This window comes from Panthera leo, chromosome D1 (assembly GCF_018350215.1).
Source record: "Panthera leo isolate Ple1 chromosome D1, P.leo_Ple1_pat1.1, whole genome shotgun sequence".
Classification (NCBI taxonomy): Eukaryota; Metazoa; Chordata; class Mammalia; order Carnivora; family Felidae; genus Panthera; species Panthera leo.
The window spans coordinates 68,111,494-68,135,677 of NC_056688.1; the positions used below are offsets into that span (position 1 = coordinate 68,111,494).

General features: G+C 45.2%; 1 long non-coding RNA gene across 2 annotated transcripts in view; it reads right to left on the reverse strand.

The window, feature by feature from the left end:
• LOC122200315 overlaps window positions 1-21,046 on the reverse strand; it is a 46,293-nt gene extending 25,247 nt beyond the window's left edge. For both annotated transcript variants that reach the window (XR_006193789.1, XR_006193790.1), the window contains exons 1-2: window positions 20,756-21,046; window positions 13,016-13,228 (exon numbers count right to left, since the gene is read on the reverse strand). This is a non-coding gene — a long non-coding RNA (uncharacterized LOC122200315). The remainder of the gene's footprint in view (window positions 1-13,015; window positions 13,229-20,755) is intronic.
• Between the last annotated feature and the right edge of the window lie 3,138 nt (window positions 21,047-24,184).

A 24,184-nucleotide genomic window follows, 5' to 3' on the forward strand; every position in this document is an offset into this window, starting at 1 on the left:
GAATAAGGAAAGCAGAGATCAGCCAGCAGCATGAGGAAGAGTAAGTGATGTCAAACTGGGTGGAGGCAGAGGAAGGGGCTGTACTAGGCAAAGTGCTTATGGAGTTCAAATATGTTCCACAGTAAAGCAAGCGACAGAAAGGGGTCTATAGGGATCACTATCTAATCTAACATGCAAAATAAAGAAGAACCCCATATAGCAGGAAGCTATATATATATAAGCTATATATATATATATATATATATATATATATATATATAAGCTATATATATAATGTGCAGTGCTATGTCACCATGCCAGAGATCTATCTGTTCAGGTTGGATCCAAGCAATGTTGAGAGGAACACAATTCAGGGTCTGATCTCCCAGGAAGAGGGCTATAAGGGCTAAGCAGAGGGTCAAGATTCCAGCCAAGTGGTCTGGGATTTGGGAAAGTCCCCTAATCTGAAAGAAAGTGTATGATAAGAGGAAGGGAGCCACAAGAGGACCCAAATTGTGGATGGAGTCCACACAGTGAGAAGCAGCAATGCAGGGAAGTCTTCAATTTGGAGGTGGCACAGATACCCAAGGCTTGCCTGGGTTCATCACATCCTGGGTCTGGTTTATTCAACAAATATTTATTGAACTTTGACTGTGTTCAAGTCCGATTCATGCTAGGAGTACACAGAGAACATGATACAGATTCTTCCCTAGAGAAGACTGGTCTAGCTGGGAAAACAGACCAAGCAGCAAATAAGTACCATGCAGAGTGATAAACGGTAAATTGAGATACGAACAAAGTGCTGTGGGAATGCAGAAGGAAGGGACACAACTCTGCCTGGGGTACTCAGGATGGCAGAAAATATATTTCGTTAGTTTTATGGTGATCTAGATAAATTAAGAAATAAAAGGAAAAGTGGAATTCTATTACACCCTCATGCTCTGCATTCTCAACCCCATAGTCCAGACCTCATTTCATTCTTGCTGTTACGCGTCTCCTTTGAAATGCTCAGTACAAATTAAGGATAATCATATATTGGAATTATTTGTCACTGTATCATGAAAACAGTAATGCTTGATCAGTGTATTTCTAGATCTAAAACCTCCACACCCTCAACAGTTTGGTAGTCTCTGTCCCATGGAGTCAGATGACAGACCTGGGTGGTAACCGGATGCCACATGAAGTTGTCACAAGTGACTCATATCTTAGGGTAACACAGAGCACTTGATGAATCCTCTACCTCCTTTCTTCAAAATACCAGGAAGAAACACAATAAAGTGTTGGAAACCATAGTGGTTATGTTCCCATTTCCCTGAACTGCTGTCTCCACTCCCAGAGAGACTTTTCAGTGGCTTCTAATGACTGGGCAGTGGACTTGTGGTTCCACACCCTGACAAGTGCTGATTGGTCCAAATTGGCCAATGTGATTCTTTCTTTCCAGACTTTAAAACTGCAACACAGGAGCTCTCTGTGCACTTCAACTGGGGAGGTGTGTATATCTGGTCCTAGGGCAGCCATGTTTGCATCATGTTTAAATGGGATGGAGAAAGGGCGCTCTGCAAAAATGGGGGAATGGAACATTTCCACAGAGGGTAGCTGGGGGAGGGTAGGGGAGGGCAAGGGAAGAGGACTGCCTTTGTACTGATGACACTGACTTCCTGGTTCAGGCTCTCTTGGAACGCCCCATTAATCCTTTCCTTTGGTGAAGAAGGAGTTCATGTTCACCCTGGTCTGCTATTGAAGACCTCTCTTATTTATATAGATGCAAGGCAGGCAGCCCCAGCCATGGGGAAAAGACACAAGGGACCCTTTTACTTGTTTATGGTGTGCAGAGTTCTGGGAAGAAAGTGAGAAAATTTGCATAACAGACACAGAATTTCTTCAAGGGAAGAAACCCTTGCCTCCAACCCATTCCCTCTAAGACCTAGGGGTAGGATTATCTATGGGGTCAACTTAGATGCCCCTAATCACAATCCAGCACCAGTGATAGGCACAGGAGCCCCAGAGATAAGTGGCCATAAGAATGAAGACAGGTAGAAATTATGGGGTAGTCCTGGCACCCTACGAAGAAAGGGAACAGAAACCGTGGATCAGCAGGCACTACATCCAGTTTGCATCCAGCCTTTCAGTCACTGCCATAAGCCCTATTTTGGCATCATGAATCTGACTGAAAAAGCCAATTATTGAATGCTCTAACATATAGGCTTAAAACATGGAGCCTTCCCAACTAAAACTCCATAGCAGTTGAAAAGAGTTCCACATCAGCATTTCTAGTAGAGATCTGAGGGAGGGTATAACTCAAAGATCATTATGCTCCATGAATTATCTCCCACAGCAGAAAGCAGGGCTTTGCTGCCTTTTACTAACAACACATAGGCTGGGGGATGTTGGAACCTGTATTGACAGGGTCACCCAAGGTACAGCCTCCACACATTGTGGGAGAGACTGGGTGACATGGTCAATTTACTAGGGAGCCCTTTCACTGGGCAGGAGGCTCACAACTTCTCAAAATGTGCTATAGGTGGGTCAAGATGGAGCCCTAGCACCTTGCCACAGCCACTGGGCTTCAGACCCGACCCAGTGAGGCCAGCTTTCACTCAGCGGCCAACATCCTTCCACCACAGTCTGCATCGCAGTAGAATGAACGGGGTTCCCAAGTTGAAAATATAAGCATTGTATATATAAAGGGGGAGGTGTTTGTGGGCCTTGTAAGGGTTAACTGGATTTCCCATCTTCCTGCTTCCCCAGCTTGGGGAGCAGGAGCATTTACTCTGACACTTGGCTGAGGCATGCTAATCACATCCTACACTATAAATCAAAGCATTTTGGCTTCCTGATCCCTCATGGGATTAACTTCATTTCCCACCCTTGGGTTTTTGAGAAGTTCTTGTGCCCTTCCAATTAATTCTACTTTCTCCTTAAATTAGCTTGCATGGTTCTGTCATCTGCAAGTAAATAATCCCTGAATAAGGCAGAAACTAAGGTTAAGAGAAGATGATTGCCAGAATCAAGGTGGAAATTTCTCTCACTTACAGGGCTAATTTACAAGGCAAACTTTTGGTATGTCCCTGTTAAGGGTGGATTGAAATACACAGATAATGACTCAATAGACTGCCCTCTAAACCCCAGGCAGAGAACAGGGGGAAAGACAGCAAAAGCCTTTATTGTATGCCCCTCATGTCCCACCACCTTCCCTTGGCTTGGGCATGCCAGTATCTACTAAAGCAAGAGAAATACCAACCTTATTGTTCAATATTTATGTTCTGAGGCAGCCAAATTCATGCTAATTTATTTGCTCTCTTCTCCTCCCCTGGCCCTATTTTCTAGAACTGTTCAGAAATGAAAACTTCAGGAATACAAGAGTATTGGGGGTAGAAGGTACAGGATCCCAGAAAACCGCAAGTGGGGACAGGGACAGAGCCCTGGAAGCTCAGTACTCAGCAGCTTAGGGCTCTCCACATGTTACACACATACAAAGGGGACTGGACTGAGGCTCACACTTAGGCAGAGAACAGGGTCCCCAGAACAGGAGTGCACTCCTCTGCCCAAAGGCAGATACCTGAAAAACTGCTATGCTCCTGAGCTGGTTGGGAGGCCTTGCTCCTCAGATCAACCAGCAGCTCAGGCTATGGGAAGGGGAGATGCCAGGACCATAGATGAAGTAGGGCAAAAATGAAAGAAAGTCTAGTTTAATTTCTTTTCACAAATGAACAAACAACCAAAACGTACAATATGAAGTGCAACAGAGAAATGAATAAAATTACGTCTTCCAAAAATTATTTACCACAAGAGACAGAAGAAACCTTTAGAAACATGCTTGATGTTTCGATACCATGAAAGAAGATCTGGTCTCTATAAGGTACACCAAAAGACCCACAAATGGAAGCCGGGTTAAGAGAAAACCTGGGATGCACAGGAACTAGATAAAATTTTCAAAGTCACAACAGAATGCAAAATAAAATAGAAAAAGATTTTGAATTCCCCTAAATAGCAGTGATCAGCAAGATGGACTCACCATAAAAAATAAACAATTAAAAGCTGTGATATAGAGAACACACTGGGGAAAATCTCCAAGATTAGAGAAGAGGAGAGAGGGGGGAAGAATGATGAAAGGGAGGTGATAACACGGAAACAGATTGAACATCAGATCACAAGATGGTTGGTACCCAGAGCAAGAAGCTTATCCTGGTCTAGCACCTATGGGACCATTCTAATGTATAAGACCACTCTTAGGCAAGAAGGGTCCCTGCTCTGGCCCCTCACTTTGGAGAGCCCTGCTGTGACTCTCCACTGGCCATGACCCTCTTCCTAAAGCAAAGAGTCCAGTGTCTAGAGGATGAGCCCGCTCTCAGCTTGACCACATCCTGCACTCGGGATAGCACCTGGGTATCCTGAATTAAATTCTTCACCCAGGCAGCCTGAGTCTGCTTCCCAGATTTGAGCAGCCCTCTTCCCTGGACCCATTCTCCAAAAGTCAGACCACTCCTATGGTGTGGTCCCAGGCTTGAACTGCTTGCAGGGCTTACAAACAGAGCTTAGATGTGCATGTTGGGATACACACTGTGTGCATGCAGTGACCCTTGCAGTGTGAGTCAGAGCCAGGAATGGGAAGGGAAAGAGAGGCAGTCTGGAGGCTGGGGGTCCTTGTCGGCTTTCCCGGAAATACCATATTCTCAGAACTCAGAGGAGGCTGAGAATTCCTATTTCAGTCCAGGCTTCTAGGTGCCTATGAAGGTATATTTGTGCAGGTTGGAGGAAGAACATATTTTATTTAAGAGTATATTAGCATGATTTATAACTTTTAAATATTTAAGCACATGATATGTGGTCCTTCATTTGTGCTCTTACCCTGGCCTCAGAGTTATAAGAAAGGCAGGGCTTGCCAGTTGTATTACTGTTCCTGATGATCATCTCCCCAGGTCACCTATATTAAGAAATGTAACCTTTAGCACTTCTTGTCCAGAGAGCTGCAGTCAGCTTCTTTTATGCAAAAGGAAGAGAAAGCTTTCTGGTAGGGCACCTGGCTACAGCTAGAACCAGGATCTGGGACATCAAGACTCAGTAGCTCTCTCTCTTTCCCTTTGAGGTTTGGCCTAGAAAGGCAGGAAGACCCGAGAGCCAAATCCCATGCCATGAACTGCTGTCTGAGGTGACAGCCAGAGCAGAGGATTCCACCTCCACTGCCACGCTCTGGACATTGCCTTCAGGGTAGCTGACCTGCTTGTGGTTTCCGCTGGCGAGACTCAATTGCTTAATTCCTAAATGTTGTGGTGTCCAGTCAGTGGCATTTTGCTTCTGGTTGCACAGGTCTGCTACAGCAAAATCCACTTCCTCATGCCGGGAGCATGTTAACAATTTTAACCCACAGGGCCCTGATCAGTTCTGCTGAGTACCTTCCCCTGAGCATAATGCTGGGGAGAGCTCTTGCTGCTCTGTATGGTGACGCTTGTGTGTGGCCAATAAAGGAACTTCCGTGCGAGGCCACCCCTGATACATCACCAAGGGCAGTGGAAGGGTATGGACTGGGCTTCTGGACTTGCCACTATTACTCACAGATGGGTACTGGTGAAGGTTAACTTTATGTGTCAGCTTGGCTAGGCTATGGTGCCCAGTTGTTTGGTCAAACACCAGCCTGGATGTTGCTGTGAAAGTATTTTTCAGTTGTGATTAACATTTTTTTAATTTTTTTTTAATTTACATCCAAATTAGTTAGCATATAATGCAACAATGATTTTAGGAGTAGATTCCTTAGTGCCCCTTAACCATTTAGACCATCTCCTACTCCCACAACCCCTCCAGTAACCCTCAGTTTGTTCTCCATATTTATGAGTCTCTTCTGTTTTGTCCCCCTCCCTGTTTTTATATGATTTTTGTTTCCCTTCCCTTATGTTCATCTGTTTTGTCTCTTAAAGTCCTCATATGAGTGAAGTCATATGATTTTTGTCTTTCTCTAATTTCACTTAGCATAATACCCTCCAGTTCCATCCATGTAGTTGCAAATGGCATGATTTCATTCTTTTTGATTGCCAAGTAATACTCCATTGTATATATATACCACCAGATGTGATTAACATTTAAATCACTTGACTCTGAGCAAAGTAGACTACCCTCCATGATGTGGGTGGACTTCATTGGATGAGCTGAAGACTGACCAGAGACTGAGATTTCCCCTAAGAGAAGGTATTATCCTCAAGAATACAACATAGTATATAGATACAGTATATATATATATATATATATATATATATATATATATATATATATATATATATACATACATACATACATATATGGTGTATATATGTGTATATGTGTATATATATATATATATGTATGCATATGTACTGTATATGTACTATATATATGTATGTGTGCATGTCCTATTGGTCTATTTCTCTATGAAACTCTAATACAGTACTCAAGCATTACATTCTGGCAGTGGGCTGGGGGTACTGTTTGTAGCCCAACCTGTACAGCAGGGCACCTTGCTTGACCAAAACTCTTTCGAATCAGATCAAAGCCCCAAACCAAAGGCTGACAGTCAAGACCATTCTCCATGCTCAGTAAGCCCTAGAAATGTAGGAACTGGATTTCACATTGGTGTCCTGGCATAAGGCCAGGCAAGCAGAAGGGGTCCAGAAGGGAAGCTGCTACCACTTCCTGTTTGGCTCACTTCTTCTAGACAACCTGGTCACGGGACATGGGACAACAGGCCAGCTCTAGGAGTCACCCTTTGATGAGGAGGGAATTTCCACTGTGCCGGGCCAGGCTTCCGCTGGCCATGAGCCTTGGCAGGGCTGAGCCTCATGGTAGCTGGTTATGAAAGCTGGCAGCTAGGGAGGGCTGGAGACAAGGAGCCAGCAGAGCTGGATTGGGGGCTTGGTGAGGTTCCCAGTGGCATCCACAGAGGATGGGCCGAGTCCAGGTCAGCTTAACCCACACTCGCTACTATGTGGGTGGGAGAAGAGCTGCAGCCAGAATAATAATGTGGCATCTGACTTGGTTTCCTGAGACTTGGTTTCCTCATCAGGAAGGTGGGACTAATAATATCTCAAGGCAGAGCAATGAGAACTTAAAAGGGTGACATTTACTCTCTCTCTTTAAAAATAAATATGGGGCACCTGGGTGGTTCAGTCAGTTGAGCGTCCGACTTTGGCTCAGGTCATGATCTTGCAGTTCATGGGTTCGAGCTTCACGTCAGGCTCTGTGCTGACAGCTTAGAGCCTGGAGCCTGCTTCAGATTCTGTGTCTCCCTCTCTCTCTGTCCCTCCCCTGCTCGTGTTCTTTCTGTCTCTTGTCTCTCAACAATAAATAAGTGTTAAGAAAAATTTTTTTTAATAAATAAACTTAAAAAGTGATTTTTAAAAAGGGGGTGCCTGGGTGGCTCAGTTAAGTGACTGACTCTTGGTTTCAGCTCAGGTCGTGATCTCAGGGTTCATGAATTCAAGCCCCACGTCAGGCTCTGTGCTGACAGTGCAGAAAGAATTTGAAAGGGTGACATTTGTGTGGAAGCACACTGCTTGTGCCCAAAAAATGTCAGTGTCCTTCCTTCTCCCAGGAAGGATGGGACATCCACCATGAGGGGTGAAGTGAGCAGGCTCTGGAGCGCTTTGTGAACCTGCACCTGCATCTTCCTCTGTAAGGTGAGATCTCTCCCCACAGAATTATCACAAAGACCCATGTAGACTACTTTGCAGAGTATGCCTTCAGTAAATGCTGGAAAAAGAAACCTGTGTGACCCCCGCTCTTCAGGAAGACACAGAAACAACCGATATAGGTTTAATTTTCTCTTGTGACATTGCAGGAGGGAAAAGAAGCAAATAGCAGTGGTATGATTTGCAAGGTGGTGCCAGCCCTGCTCTGGAGAACTGCATCTGGTCAGCATTGAGTGCTGGCCTCCGGCTGAAACCTTCAGCCTATAATACTGCACTTTGCCACCTGCCACCCATGCTTATTAGTCTGAGGCAGTGAGAGGACATGCCTAATGACACACATAGCCCTGTGTGCAGACCAGGAGGGCCTGAGGCTTATTCCAAAACCACTGTCCATCCAGAGGATGGAGCCAGCCTGGCCAGTTCATTCTCCAGGCTGGAAAGGGAGGCCTGTGGCTGTGGACAGATGGCTCTGACCTCTTTTGTCTTGCTCAGCCTAGGAGGATGTGTCTTCCTACACACAGAACTATTCTCTTGCTCTTCTTCAATCAACAGTTTTAGAAATCCTCCTGATTCTGAATATGTATTGGGGTGGGGGGGGCAACTTATTTTTTTTTATTTATTTTTTTAATATTTATTTATTTTTCAGAGAGAGACAGACAGAGTGTGAGCTGGGGAGGAGCAGACAAGAGAGGGAGACACGGAATCCAAAGCAGGCTCCAGGCTCTGAGCTGTCAGCACAGAGCCAGATGCAGGGCTCCAACCCACGAACCATGAGATCATGACCTGAGCCAAAGGCACACACTTAACCAACTGAGCCACCCAGGCGCCCCAGGGAGGAGGTCAATTTAGAAGCATATCTGTCTCCTGAGGAGGGTGCATCCTGTTCAAGGACACTCCCTTCCAGATATACAAGACTGGCCAGGAGTTCAAGTGGAAAGGAGGGACTAGCCACTGGGGAAGAAAAGAGGAGAAAGAAAGAGTGAGAAGCAATGCTCCCAGCTGAGGAAAGAGCTGAAAAATATTTGAGGGACAGGAACATCTAGGATCTATAAGTTATGTACCTTTTTTCAATGTATCCAAAATCATCAGTGAGGTCTGCGAGATGCATAGTTCCATATGTGAGTTCATGTGTGTGTAAGTTTAGAAAAGCGATGAGTTACACACCTGATAAACATGGTGTGGACACAAGTCCACACGGGATTGCAGAAATCAATCATGGAATGGGGATTCACATCCATATTCCTCAGAGCTTAAGAGACCAGGAGATCCCAGCTGACATGAAATATGAACTAGGTTTAGTCGGATGCTCACCTCACAGAGCCCAGGTCTTGCAAATCTGCTCTATCTTGTATTGGGGTAAAGCTTTAAGCAGCCGCTCCCTTGCTCAGCTTTGCCTTATTCTGATCTTGCTCTCCAAGGTGAACAGCCATGTCTACAAATGAAGCCAGTTGTCGTGAATGCCAGGATCCCTATCCCAGCAGATGGAAATCAGACTTGTCCCTTGAAATGCTCCCAGGATTCCAAGGACAGCAGGCCTGGAGCTGTTTGTAAGAGGCCTCCTGTACCAGCTGGCTGCCTTCTTTCTTGCAACAAAGAGCTTTATTTGGAACTATCTAGACTCCCATTGTCTTACAAAGTAACTAGCAGCCCAGAATGTTCTTGAATTATCCCTTTGCCTCTCCATCCAATCTCCAACAAACACCTAATACTCCTAGGCCTGCTACGGTGTAGAAAGCTGAGCACTTTCTCAGGGGCTGCTCATTTCTTCCTATTTTCAAATTAACCACACTACAAAAAGTCCCCACAGCTATAGAGTTGATAACAACAGTGAACAGATATTTGACAGACACTCTGCTGGGCCTTTTGAACAGACTGTCCCACTTCATCCTTACAGTGCCCCTATGCAGAGGTGCAATTATTGTTATTATTCCCATTTTCACAGACAAGAAACTGATGAAATTCAAGTTCTACTGACATATCTCCATCACTTACTTGGCATCAGACTACATGCCTTCACTTTAATCATCAATTCTTTTAAAAAATAATAATAATTTCTTGAATTTACCATGTGAGTCAATACTGTTATTCTTATGTTAAATACTGTTATTCTTATGATAAACCAAGCTGGAAGCAGTGAATTGAAATCATCTAGGGTTACTTGGTACATGGTAGATTTTCATGATCGTGCCTGAGGAGTGGATCTATGCGAAATCTTGAGTTACAAGTGGTCAATAATGGTCCATTTTATTTACGATTTCAACACAAGACAAGATTTCTGGAATGTCATACAAACAACATTGGCAAGAAAAGAGAGGTAGAAATAGACCAGGCAGCCAGAAAGCCAGTGGCTTCCCAAGTCCAAGGTATTCAGTTTGAGAGAATAAAGGAATCATTCCATTTCAAGGTGTAATTGAGTTTCTTTTTTTAGAGGATCATTATGTACCAAACCTCAGGCCAGATTTCACTCTTCCTGTGAAAGCCCAGTCTGTGTTTGCATTTGTAATCTTTTCCTGTGACAGAGGATCCAGGGCCCAATGGGGTTTGGTACAACACTTGTGCAGCCCTTGGCAGTTGGGAGAGGAGGTACCAACCATACAGAACTAGGGATCCCACTCTGTCACTGAGGCTGGCCCAAAAGATGTAGCAGAATGAGCTAGAACAGTGTCTCAAAAACTATAGCTCTTTGAAGCTCTGCAGTACTTTCCAGTTGCAAGAGGCAACAATTTCTAGGGCAATGCATGGCCAACAATTTGACCCATCACAAATTGGTGGGGGGTTATGACAGGATCAGCCCTCTGTCTCCATTTCTGATGAGGAGAGACAGCTACTCCCTCACTCGCTTCAGGGCCACTTCAAGGCATTGAAGGATTCATGATGGTATAAAACCAGATGCTGTAAGGCTGATGATTTCACTACAGTCTTCCTCCTGTGTGTGTCAGTCAATAGCTCCCTGACCTCAAAAGTCCTAAAAACAGTCCCTGATGACTGAGCGCCGCCCCCTCTGCCCCCGTGTCTCTCCCTCCTTCTCTCTCTCTCTCTCATCAGCCGGCAGTTTCTAGATCATTAACATTCTGGATTACATTAGATTAGAAAGGCATTTCAGACAATTCGAAGTCAAAGCCATGGGCCTGATGGGCCTAGCCCCAGGATGAATTAACCACACTTCCTCATCACATCTTGGGTGACCAGTTCTCTAAATGACATAATTACAGTTTGTGACACTGGAGACTACACTCCAGGAGGGTTTGTCTCTACTTGCAACCATGCTGAGCTATATGTTACAGTGAAGTCTGTTGGAGACCCTGGTTTGTGGGGGTTAAGAACATGGAGTCGGGAGTCATCTAGAACAAGGTTTTCATCCAAACTCTATTAGTTGTAAGACTTTAAACAAGTTACTTAATTTTTCTATGTCTGTTTCTTCATCTGTGTGATGGCAATGGAAAAAGACAGTATAGGAAAGTGAGAAACTAGGAAGGGATTTTGCACTAACAAGTTAGCCTGCTTTTCATTTTGTTAATGTTTATTTACTTATTTAGAGAGAGCAGGGGAGGGGCAGAGAGAGAGGGAGAAAGAATCGCAAGGAGGCTCTGCACTGCCAGCAGGAGCCCAACTTGGGGCTTGAACTCACCAACCGTGAGATCATGACCTGAGCTGAAACCAAGAGCCGGATGCTTAACCAAGTGAGCCAGCCAGGTACCCCTAGCCTGCCTTGCATTTTACTTAAAGAAAAATCCAAACTCCTCAGGGTTGCCCACAGACCTCTGCATGATCAACTTAGCTCTACTCTTCAGCCACCCTGTCACCCCTTCTATTCTAGAACACATCTGATTTTTTTTTCCCACCTCAAAACCTTTGCTCAATATTGTTATCTGCCTGGACTAATCCAGATTTTGGGCATGAAAGTCACATCCTCAGAAAGCCTTTATTGGCCACCCTTATCTAAAGGGCCTCATCCCCTCCCTCACCCTACTGGTCATTATTGGCTATCTTTATTTCCTTTCAAACATTTTGGGGGTCAATGAAGTGGTCAGCTCTCAGGGACCTGCAGAGCCTAAGGAAGGCACAAGATTAAATACTGCACTTTGAGGGTGGAATGAACAGGGGGTACCTATTTTTAAAATGCAAATACCCCTGGGGCTCCTGGGTGGCTCAGTCAGTTAGGCATCCGACTTCAGCTCAGGTCATGATCTCGCGGTTTGCAGGTTCAAGCCCTGTGTCGGGCTCTGTGCTGACAGCTCAGAACTTGGAGCCGGCTTCAGATTCTGTGTCTCCTCTCTCTCTGCCCCTCCCATGCTCATACTCTGTCTCTCTCTGTCTCTCAATAATAAATAAATGTAAAATAAAATAAGATAAAATAAAATAAAATAAAATAAAATAAAATAAATGCAAAAACCCCTGAGAAGGCACAAATTGATAAGCTCAACAAGTTCCTCTCATGCCCATAGGAGAAGCTTCTGGCCTTAAGTGCCCTGAGCATGGATGGAAGGGGATGGAAGAGTATGAAGGAGTGGTAGCAAAACGCTGCCTCCCTAAAATAATGAATTTGAATTTCTGACATAAACCCCCACTCCTACCCACCCCTGAGGCACTGAACTGCAAATATGGAGCCCAAGCATTTTTAAGTGGTGCTGGGTTTTAACCTGCAAATGCATATTGGTGATATCCATATTTTCATTTTCTTGTGGCTGCTGTAACAAAGTATCATAAACTTGTGTGGTGTTTAGGAGGCATTTGAAGCCCCACTGCCTGGCTTTAAAGCCCAGAAATTTATTCTCCTATGGTTTTGGGGTTTAGAAGTTCAAAATCAGTGTCACTGGGCCAAAATCAAAAGGTTGGCAGGGCTGTGCTTACTGTAGAGTCTAGGAGAGAATTTGTTCCTTGCCTTTTCCAGTTTCTGGCGGCTGCCGGTAGCCACATGCCTCCAATCTCCGAGGTCAGCATCCTCAAATCTCTCTATTTTATTGTCACATCACCTTCTCTTTTCAGCCTTTGACACCAGATGGTATCAAATATCTCTCTGCCCATCTCTCATAAAGATACGTGTGACTGTGTTTAGTGTCCACCCATATAATCCAGGATAATCTTCCCCTCTCAAAGTCCTTAATGCAATCACATCTCTTGTGACACATAGGTAACATTCACAGGTTCCAGGGATTAGGACACGATACCTCCCAGGGAGCCATATTTCAGCCAACCGCACTCGAACAGGTGGAAAACAAAAAAGAAGCAAAGACCCTTTTGCTACCTAGGTTATGGCAGAGAGGGAAGGAAGGGGGAAGTGAAATTGGGAAGCAAAAGTGTGCTGGAAGTAAAGCTGAACTCCAGACCTGTGAACTGGAAAGCAGGAGAGGTCCGTGCACAGGGAGGTGGAGGACCCATACCTTCACAGGACGTTCCCCCCTAGGCCTGGCCTCTCAGAGCCCATGTGGGATCCAAGAGGTAGCTTTGGCAGGGAGTTTGGAGTCTTGGGGCTAGAGAAGCTTGGGAAGAGCCCTTATGGAGAGGAGAGTCATCTCATGTGATGGGCGTGGGACACAAATGGGCCTTTTCCAGAGGTCAGAAAATGGATCCAATAGAGGCAGGTTACCTTGGGCCTAGAGGAAAGACAGACATGGAAAAATTATATTTGGCTCTCCACGCATTTGACACTGATTGTCCTCTTTCTTGAAGTTCTCCCTTCTGGTTCTCCTCTTGCCTCTGTAAACTGTTCCCTTAGGGTCCCTTTCTCTGGCCCCAGGTGTCCATAGTAGTAACCTGCTCCTAATGATCCCATATGGTCTCTTTCCCTACCTTTGATTCACTTTCTGCAAAATAAATAGAGTGAGATAATCGGTGTTAAAAGCACTGTGTCTGAGCCCCACTGCCTGGCTTTCAATTCTGGCTGTACCACCTCCTATGTGTGGTCTCAGACAAGTGCCTTACAGGCTGTATCGCTGAGTTCAGAATCTCCTTGCAGGAAATGGGGACAATCAGGCTGTCTGAGGAACTGAGATAAAGCACACAATTAGATGGCAGCTGGTGAACAACGTTAGCCATCGTTGGTATTTGTTGCAGTTGTTGCCTCATTCAGCTCTCTACTTGTCTTCTGTTGTGTGTCTGAACCCAGGAGGGGTGGGAGGGGGTGCCAAGTGACCACGGTCATCAGGCAGAGGGGCAGAGCTGGAAGGGAGTGGGAGGGGAGAAAAGATGGGCACCAAGGCTGTCCCCTAGTGGAAAAAACATTTTTCTGAGGCTGACAGCAGCAAGGAGAGAAGCTGAGGCTGTACCCCCGAGACCCAGGAGCAATAGAGCATGGTGTGTCCCCCAACACCTGCTGCCCTTCGCCTCGTCCCTCAGCCAGCCATAGCCCCTAAGACTTGGCTGACCCCTGGTCTTCCTAATTTCCTGCTGGAGAAGATGGAGGGGCTCTGAACAATGCTGCACAGAGTGGAAACACTGGGCCTACGGAGAAAGGTGAAAGGGGCAGGAATTATTTAGTTAGACAGGAGGCAGCCAAGGAGAGATTTAATAACAGTCTTTGAAGATCTGAAGGGTTATTATATAGAAATTGGTGACCGGCTGGCCCTTCTTTGCTCAGAGCACAGGGCAAAAGGAAATGAGTTTATGCTCTGGAAGAAGAGATATTCAGGTTAGGTAAAGATAGATAGATAGACAGAAAGATGATAGAAAGATGATAGATAGGTAGATAGATAGATAGATAGATAGATAATGATCTTCCTGTGTGGGTGGAATGGGCCATTAATGGACCTACAGTGGACACACATGGTGCAGCATGATGCTTGGAAGACAGGCCTCCAGAGTACTCAGGGACACCTCTATCCAAGCAGTGATCCGAGGAGCAGACACCCATTGACTGGGATGGCAGTGTCTTTCCCAGTTGATACAGTGATGGGCCCTCTCCCCAACTCCCAGCCCCCATCCCATCTCCTACCCCCCGGAACAAAATCCTTGGAATTGTGTGGAGAAAAATAGGTCATCCTATTGGGAGTGGGATGGTGGCGAACCATGCAGGGGGGCACTTTTCTCATAATAAAAAGAAGAATGCTCCCCAAACACCACACAAATGCACCAGAACCTCATGAATTGCCCCTATGCCTTTTCTTGGAGATGAGCTTTCTCTGTTTAGGAGAAAATGGCCTTTCTGTTCTGGGCTACCGGTGGCTGGAGCGGGTCCCCTTGGCTCATTCATTTAACAGACATTCATGGAGTGCCTGGGCCATGCTCGAAGGTAACAGGACTGGCAGCTTCATGAAACAGAGCAGTTATGTTTAGTGGTGAAAATCAAAAAGAACACAGATTCTCATTCAGCTCGGGATCCTCTCTTCCCACAAATGGAGGATGCTGGCAGGAAAGAACCAGACTGTGTGTCTTTCTCAGAGCTATGGTCACCCACACTTCCTAATATTTAGCCCTTGCTCTCTGCCAGGCCCAGTACTCAAATGCATAGTATCTCATTTAATCATCATGAGACCACATTGAGGTCCTGTTATTAACTCCCTGGCAAAACACTAGTATCAACCTCATGAGTGAGGTTGTTGCAGTTACACAAGTTAAAATAGTAAGGCACACCTCTGCCGTATAAGCACACGCTATTATCATTGCTGCTGCTGATGTTGTTAAAGAGACCAAATGTTCCAACCAAGTTCACTCAGCTTGTAAGGCAGAGCCAGGCTTATCTGACACCAAAGTCTATGCCCTTTCTTTCTGTCCACTCACCACACATGGAGGCACCATGCACTGCAGTCAAAAGTATAGGCTCTAGGAGTTAGAAAAACAGACTGCCATTTGAATTCCAGCTCTGCTGGTTTCCAACTAGGTGATCTTGGGCAAGCCACTTTGTCCCTCTGAACTTTAGTTTATGAATCTATAAATGGGGATAATAATAGGACCGGCCTCCAAGTTAATTTTGAAGATTAAGTGCTATAGGACATGAAAACTCTAAATAAGTACTTAATGCACATCATTATTATTACTCTCATCAGCCATTGAAAGGGCAAAGACTAATTCACCAAAAAAACAGAAGTCTAAGCTGGCAAAGAAGAGATACACTACTTTGGGCTTCAGGTCATCTGGAGACCCCCTGCTAACACATTCCTGATAATACTGTCAAGAGGTGGCTTTTTGGTAGTTGAAGATTTCACCAGAGTGTATGTTTCATTGTCCTTAAATCCATAAAAACTGGCCAGAAAATCCCTGAGTATCCTTGACACTTTAAGAACGCTGGGTAGATCAACAATAGTTTCGGAGGCTTCAGGTCTAATATGACAGAGAAGCCCACCCAGGCCAGCAGTGGGGAGGTTTCTATCCTGAAGGTCAAAGGTGGGCTTTAATGCTGCAACCTGTCAGGGGCTACTGAGAGCCCCATGCACCTAACATGTGCTTGACACAAGCTTGCATCTAGAAACAAGGAGACAGAGACAAGATCAATGGTCAGGAATACACAGGGGTAGGTTCAAAGACTTCTGCTGCTGTTGCAGGAAATAAACTGGCTTCCATTGCCTTTCACCTGAGTTGCTCTGTTGAGACTCTTCTGAGTCACATTTTATGTTTTAATTCTATATTTGTCTTAGGGAGTAAATACCAATGACCCACCACTTGAGTCCTTTGTAATAAATACCATTTTATTGTAAATGGCAGATCCCTTGCTCAAAGCACAGGTGAGAACCAAAACACAAAGCAGAATCCCCTCTGGAGCCGGGGTGGGGGGGGTGGGGGGGGGGGCTTGGCCCCAGCCAGAAACCCAATGACCATCCAGGATCTTGTAAAAGCAAACACTAACATAAGCACTTACCATATTCCTGGCACTATTTGAAGTGCTCTGCATATATTAACTCATTTAATCCTCACAGCAACCCTATGAAGTTGGAAATATTATCATCTTCATTCTATATATGGGGAAACTGAGGCACAGAGAGGCTAATACCTAGCCCAAGATCAAACAGCTAGTAATCTGCTGAACCACAATTTGAATTTCTGTTCTTTACTTAGGAGCTATATTCAGGCCTCTCCGGTGCAGGAGCATGGACATATAGGACTGAGACCTCAGAGCCCCTAAAGAAATGTGAAGCAGCACTTGGGGGTGGGAGTGTGCAAGACGATGAGTATGGGCATTACATTAGGAACTGAGTGCTAGAATCTTCTTTTTTCTTTTCATGTTCTTTTTTAGTAATGGTGGGGGTGGTGTTGGTTGGTTGGTTGGTTGGTTGGTTATCGATTGCTAGTTTTACCTCTCTAAAAGGGTATTTGTTCCTAGATGCAAGTCTAAGTATGGAGCTTGGAGTGATTTTTTTTAGCCAGCTGATAAGCTAGCAAGTATCCCATAGACCCAAGGTCAGTGACAGCAGTAGCAGGACAAGTCCATTGCTGCATCTGGGGTGTGCCGGGTCTCAGAAACTATGAGAGTCCATATGGTCCTGTCAGAGGCCAGAGGCTATGTCCAGCAAAAGGTGACCACCACTAAGCTCCAATTAGAGCAAGAGCCTCAGTGGCAAATGCTCCCCTCAATGTAGCCATGGTGACCCCAGGACTCAGACTGATGAAACGTTTACAGGGAAGGATTTGGAAAGAAGGTGGATGGAAGAGCAGACAAGGGAAAGAGAAGTAAAAGAAATGGTGATTCTAGGTGTGTCTGGATCAGGAGCATTCCTGGTGGAGACCCCAGACAATTCTGACATCTCCAGGGCTGTGTTCTTGGCTCGGTCCATCTAGAATCCTGTCTGCAAGAGTTGACTCTTGGCCACCCAGAGGTCCAAGTTCAATTCTAAGACCATCTGGGACACCTATGGAAAGTTGCCTATGAAAAGCGTCACCTAGGCCTATGAAAATTATGTTAACTATAGCTATAGCCTAAGGCATCTATCTCCCATTTTTTGGTGATGGTGACCTTACTCCTACCACCTAAGAAACCAAGCTTGCTCAAGCTCTCTTAGCTTTCAGCTCACAAAAGGAAGAAGTGAAGGGCTTTTTGTTTTTCCCAGGTGGAGCCTACATTAGGCTTTTCAACAGGACCATTTCTGGGTACGCCACTGAGTCATAGAAATGCAGGGAAGGAGAGCCTTTTCTCCCCACACAGATATAAAAGTGCCAGTGCTAGCAGAGGTACAGAGCAGCAGAGAACCAAGAAAGGAGAAATCAGGCTTTGTACTGGGCCAAGTGAGTATTGCCTGGTCAGATCTCACACTGACAGTAAACAGCCAACCAGTTGTGCTGGTGCATTCTAGCCCCAGCCTAGAGGAAGGAGCCTCCAAAGTCAGTTTCCAGCATTATTTTCTGGTTGTTCTGTGCATGCATTCTATCTTCCCCTACCACCCCCAACAAGTCCTTGAGCTACTAAAGAACCTTGTCATAGGAGATGATATTTTAAACATTTATCTCAAAAAGTAACAATTAGTCACATTGACTGATGGCTTGGCTAATGAACTGGGAGAACTAGCTGGAGGGTGTTAGTGAACTATGTGACTCATCATCTCCACTTATCAGCTACCCACTCTCCCCCCACCAATTGAAACAGAAGAGTCTCCAAGGAAGGAAGACAAGAATTAGTACCAGCTCAGAGCTTCTAAGCACTGAGCCAGGCCCGCTGCCCACATCATCTTGCTTACTTCTATACGACCCCCTTGAGATGGAGCTGTTGCATTTAGAAGGGGAAAAGCATGTATGGAGCTCTGATGTTCCTGGAGAGGTCTTCTTAGGGGAGACGTGGGTCACGTTGGTGAATTCACCTTGTCACAAGCCCTGGCATCCTTAGCCTTGCAGGCTCAGAAAACTCACAAACAAAGAGCAGACCCATTTGTTGGGGACAGATTCACGGGAACCAAGCTCAAGACCGCATGTTAACATGGCCATGACAATGAGAAGTGCATCCATCCCATGGAACAGAATAGTGCATTGTCTATGAATATTGGAAGCCAAGTTATTCACAAATGGCCATGTGGTGAACGTAGAATCAGCAGAGAGGTGGCTGATAGGGGAGTCCAGAGTAGTGCTCAGAGGACTCTGTAATTACGGTTCATCTACTGAGCCTCATCTCAGGAGTCACTCTGCAGGAATCCTCCCTGTCCCCATCCTCCATCCCCAATACCAAAGCCAGGCCAACACACCCTCTCTATGATCCCAGAATGCATAGTCCTCCCACGGCACTGGCCACACTATTCAACAATCCTCACTAACTACACTAATAGTCTGCACTGCTGCCTATCACACTTCTTTGAGGCCAGGAGGGTGCCTCATTCCTATGATGTCCCTTTCACCTGCCATGTAGACAGTGCTTTGCTACTAGAGACATTAAAAAATGCAAATCTAAATCTTTGAGCCAGGACTTCCTCCTAACTGGGCAGTGCCTGAGGATCTGCCAACTTTGGGTATGCTGACCTTACCCTTCTGTTTGTTCTCCAAAGAGTATATATACTGCTGTGAGTTTGTTTCCTACTAGCAAAATTATGATCACACACCACACTCACCTTGCTAAGACTAGACCCAGTCTTCTCGACTGAGGTTTGTATATCACCTGCTACACATCAGACCCACAGCATGTCCTGGGTCCCTCCACTTGTAACCTGTACTGTACATGCAGAGTTTTGGATTTAGTTCTCAGAGGGCAACCAAAATGTCTAATGATAAGGGAGTGGTTAAATAAACCATACCTCCTTACAATGGCCTACTGTGCATCCAACACAATGATGTTTTAATGAAGCAGAGGAATGCTTATTCTATGATATTATGGGGAAAGGAGGTACATCATATGTACATCATGTAATTTTATCTGTGTGAATAAAAGCATAAAGTGCTAGAAAGATTTATTTAACTGCTAAAAGTAGCTACTTCTACATGGGAGGGTAACAGTTGATTCCAACCCCCTTTCTCGTTAAGCCTTTCTGTGCTTCCCAATCTATAGTAAGTATGATGTTACTTTTATAGTTAGGTAAAACAATAAACTTTACTGAAAAATTCATGACTAGAACATTTACCATTTCTCTAAAAAATATATTTGTATTTACTTATGTATCTTCTAGTGATTTTTTTTTGGTAAGTCACAGAGAAACTGAATTATAAAAAAGTCTCCTCCTTCCTATATCCCAGGCAGAAGACGTATCCCAGTGTGTCTACAACTGGGATCTAGAACTGGTGTCAACCCTGTCCAGGCTTGTCTCCCTTCCCCATCCCCCTTTCACCCAGATGCTTTCCTGGGGCACCCCTGTCAGCATGGGGAATAAACTGTCCAAGGTCATGTGTAAAGATGGAAAGATACATATGATGCTTCCATTAAAGGACTAGGTAGTTACCGACATGACTTCAAATTCTTTCCAATAATTATGTGATGCTTCAACCAAATCTCTCCTATGTAGCATTTAAAAAATTTTTGGCCTTGGGGCGCCTGGGTGGCTCAGTCGGTTAAGCGTCCGACTTCGGCTCAGGTCACGATCTCGCGGTCCGTGAGTTCGAGCCCCGCGTCAGGCTCTGGGCAGATGGCTCAGAGCCTGGAGCCTGTTTCCGATTCTGTGTCTCCCTCTCTCTCTGCCCCTCCCCCGTTCATGCTCTGTCTCTCTCTGTCTCAAAAATAAGTAAACGTTAAAAAAAAAATTTTGGCCTCATTTTACTGACATAAGATTCACATAACATAAAATTAACCATTTGATAATGAACAATTTAGTGGCATTCAGTACAGTGTTGTGTGACCACCATCTATGTCTAGTTCCAAAATTTTTTCACCACCCCAACAGAAAACCTCATGCAGTAAAATAGTTCTTCACATTCTCCTCTCTCCCCAACCCCTGGCAACCACCAATCTGTGCCTGTGTGTGTGGATTTATTATTCTGAATATTTCATATAAATGGAATCATACAATAGGTGGCATTTTGAGTCTGGCTTCTTATACTTAGCTTAATCTTTTCAAGGTTCATCCATGTTATAGCATGTATATTTCATTCTTTTTGTGGCTAAATCATATTCCATTGTATGGATCTACCACATTTTGTTTATCCACTCATCCAATGATGGACATTTGGGCTATTTCCACCTTTTGGCTATTGTGAGTAGGGCTGCTATGAACATATGTGCACATGTACTTGGCTTCTATGTACTATTAATGACCTTATATTTTAGGGTAAATATCTGTTCTCACCATCTCAAGGCTTCCATCTGGGGACTGCCACATTCAGGAGCCAATCTCTCTGTGCTCCAAACCAGGACAAAGTTCCAGCAAGTCAGAAAGATTGAAAATGTTGTCGATTCAAAAACAGCTAGCCGTGACAGGCCTTGGAGGTGGATTCCAGGAGCAAATTAGTGGGAGAAAAAGAGGATGTGGCAAAGAAGGAGTAATTACTACTACAAATCTCTGGGAGTGTCATTTAGTTAAGCAAAACGGTGGCAATTGAATTGGCCACATCCAACTTCTCATTCATTATTAATGTCTGAGAGTAGGTTTCATTGTGCTAATACCTCATGGTGCAGCTCTGGCTGGACCCCTAGACATATTTAGGGAAAGAGTGCCACACATCTCAGCTGACCACTGGCTTCCAGATGCGCTAGGTCTCATCAACTGGCTTCACCAAACCCCCAGAGAATGGCTTTGTCCCAGCAAACAGGGTGAACAAGACATCATCCCAAATATGGTGACCCATCCCAACTTGTGTTTCCTGGCCACACTGGGCAGCTAGGTGCAAATTAGGGAAAACAGCTCAGAGAGGAGGTCAAGTATAATGGTTAGGAGTCCAGACTCTGAAACCAGAGAACTGCCAGCCTGCAGTTGAACTCTGCCTCCGGTGCTTGCTAGCTGTGTGACCTTGTGCAAGTCACAACCACTCTGAGCCTCAGTTTACCAACTGTCAACAGGCAATAGTGGAAAATACCAACCTCATCCAGGTGCTATATAATTTAAAAGAGAGTGTAGGATACGTTAGTTGAAGAGCTCAATAAATGTCAGTTAGCTAGGGTGGTATTGTAACACAGAGTAGTTCCAGGATTATATCCCCTGCCAGCATACTGCAAGAGCCCCAGTTCCCTTATCCCAGGAAGGCCCAAGGAGACCAATTTAAGTCTCCTAGTCTCCCTGTGGCAACCATTTTTCTAGCCTCAGACACACACACAGGCCCAATGCCCTCTACCTGGCTGTGGCTGATGCCACCAGATCCCTGGAACCTTCTCTTCATGTGGGGGCACAGACTGTCTCAGGCTTTAGCATCTGAAATGTAGCCCTCACACATCAAGCAGGGCCCAGAGGCCAACATCGGGATAACTCCTCCAGGGAGATGGGGTAAGGGGCTATCGATTCTTTTGGCTTTTTATCTTCTTTTTAAGGAATGTGATTTGCATGTTTAAAAAATATGTACATTTAAAGATACCGCACTTAATAAGTAATACACAAATATGGCAAAAATAAATATAGGAATGAGTACATTCTGGGAACCATTGATTCTAGTCTGAAGTGACTTCTGAGCCTGTGACTATGACTTATACAATGACCCCCTGATGTCATTGGATCTCTTTACCTCAAGGCCATATTCACCAAACAGCCTTTTCCTACTTACACTCCCTCTCAGCAAGGTGCTATGTTAAGTGCTGACACATACAAAGGGGAAGAAGAAATGAGCTCTGTCCTCACACCTGGTAAACTAGGCAGGCATGTCCACCAATAGCACTGGGAGGGAGCAGCCAGAGGGAACTCCTTTGGACGTTTCTGTCAGTGGTGCTTCTAGGCTGAGCTTAAAGGTCCCTGAAATATCTAGACTCTGAGCTGATGAGACTCTATCAAGGAAGTTGGTCAAAACAGATGCTATGGGGTTAGAACTTTGCAACATGCTGGTGTATTGCAGTGTGGTGGTACACAAGCAGTGATCCCATGCTAAGGGCAGTGGGGCTATCAGGTTGTCACATGACAACCCTCATGGCATGGCGTGATGGTGGCAGTAGTGTGCGGTATAGGGTCCGCCTACACTCTCACAGTGTGGAGTTGTGTCGGTGCCAAGTTCCACTTTGTCGTGGTGGAAAGTTCTGGCCATGTGCTGTTACAGCTGTCAGCAATATTGTGCCCACTTGCCAAGTTGTTACCAGGTCACGATGGCTTTCCTGTGCTCCAGCTTTATGAGTTTGCATTGTGATGTGGCAGTGGGATAGGGTGCAACACCACCTTTCTTGCTAGAGGGACTCCCATGTGGTTTGTGACCAGAAATTCTTTTCATTTCAGTGCCCAAGACACTGCGCGTTCCCTTCACTGGTCCATTTCCTCCTGAAACCCCAGCAAGGGCTGCAAACATGCCACACGCGTTTCTCCTCAGGCAGAAGAGCATTTAGTGACAGTTACCGGGGAGGCCTAGTAACTATGATCTCAGTTTTGTCTCAGGGGTCTGCCAGGTGCTTTCTGAAGCTGCCACATAAAAGGCAATTGTCAGACCAAGTCCAAGGAGGCAGGAAAGGAGCAGAGGCACAGCTCAATCCCCTAGTCACGGTTAACCTTCTCCTGGCATCAGCAGGAAGCAGTGGCTCCTAACTCACCAAGGGAGCAGTCAGCTGGCCAGCTTCTGCCCTTGTGCCTGGTGACCGTGGCCTGCCCCACTGGCCCAAAGAGCCTCTGAGGCTGAAGGTTCTCAAGATACCCGTGTCCTGCCTGCATTTTGTCAAGAAAGGCATGGAACCATACAAAACTGTGGTCCTGACCTTAAAATGTGTCTGTTCAGTACACATGAGGCAGAAATCTGCTCATTCCCATATGCCTCACTTCTCCGGGCCTCATAGGCTGGGGGAGTCTGGTAAGACAAAACAAGGGATTCTCATTACTCATGGTAGTTAGGTCACATCAGGCTGTCTCCAATCAGAACCACTGCTCACAGAGGAAATCAGGACTAGTTTCTTATGAGCCTCCGCTCACAACATAACTTTGTTTTCTGTGTGTTTCTGTGTAAACACCTTATTTAATATATATTGTCAATTCATTAACATTGACCTTACAGCCAACAGCATTATAACTCATGCCTCAACAAAACTTATCTAACACACATACTTTCTCTGTAAGGCACATCCCAGCTTTCTTGTGCTTAGGAACCCAACTTGTGTTTAGCAGACAGTACTTCAGCACCACACCTGAAGCACTTTAGACAAGGAAATCAACCAAATAAAGCCCAAAAATGCAGAAGAAAATATGGCACTAAATAGACTGGAAAGGACCCTTGTTACCAGTATGAGAACTGAAACAAGAAGGCAGAGCTCACTTGTCCAACTTCAGCCAGGTATGTGCACGTCAGGCCACTCAAATTTGTCGCCATTCTGCACATGCCATAAATGACCATGAAGTCACCTTAAGTATTGATGTTGGGGTTACAAATAGATTTTAGCCAGTAGGCAAATTTGCAGATACATAATCTGCAAATAATGAGGATGTCTTGCAACTAGAAAAAGCATATTTAGAGACGTACAGGACACAAGGAATCATTCATTCTAAGTGCTTTACATGAGTTGACTCATTTAATCCTGCCAGCAACACAATGAAGTGGGTGTTACTACTCTCCCTATTTACAGTTCAGGGAATGGAGGCAAAAAGCATCAAGGAATTTGCAGA